The sequence below is a fragment of the Fundulus heteroclitus genome, chromosome 14 (genome assembly GCF_011125445.2).
Source record: "Fundulus heteroclitus isolate FHET01 chromosome 14, MU-UCD_Fhet_4.1, whole genome shotgun sequence".
Classification (NCBI taxonomy): domain Eukaryota; kingdom Metazoa; phylum Chordata; class Actinopteri; order Cyprinodontiformes; family Fundulidae; genus Fundulus; species Fundulus heteroclitus.
In genome coordinates, this window is record NC_046374.1 from 29,479,646 (window position 1) to 29,480,255 (window position 610).

Below are 610 nucleotides of genomic sequence, written 5' to 3' on the forward strand. Positions count from 1 at the left end.
CTACCCGCACAAGAAGCTACTTTTACATGTTTTGGCTCTTAATTAGTCAATTTGATGTAAAAATTGTTTCCTCCTCCACTTTATCTCTAATTTCTTTGCCCTCCATGATCACAACTCTTCCTTTTAAATACTTTCCAATGGCAGAAAAATGATTTTCTCATGCAGGGGGAAAGTCACAACCAGCATGAATGTACAGGAAATACACTTTTCATGATGTGAAATACAAAAAAAAAAAAAAAAAATCTAATTTCAAAGCTCATAGGTTTGATTTTTTTGAGTTTACCGTTTCTATGCAGAGCCGTTTAAACCCATCGGAGGAAGTTCAAAATGAAAATCAGCTAGAATCACTTCCTCCGGTTCAGAAAGACGTTCATTTATCCATTTGCCTTTTGGAGCGAACGGATTTGTTTTGCCGATTCCCGCGAGATGAGCTGATCCTGCCGCTGAACTGATGCGCCGCAGCCAAGTCACCCCAGACGTTGGGAGGAGGGAAATCTACACGTACGTCGAATCGTCTCTTCCTTTGTCATGTGAAGCCGATCAATTCACGGCTCTTTGGTACGTTCCGGCTAATTTGAGTGACGTGAAATGTTGTTGCAGGCTTTTTTTA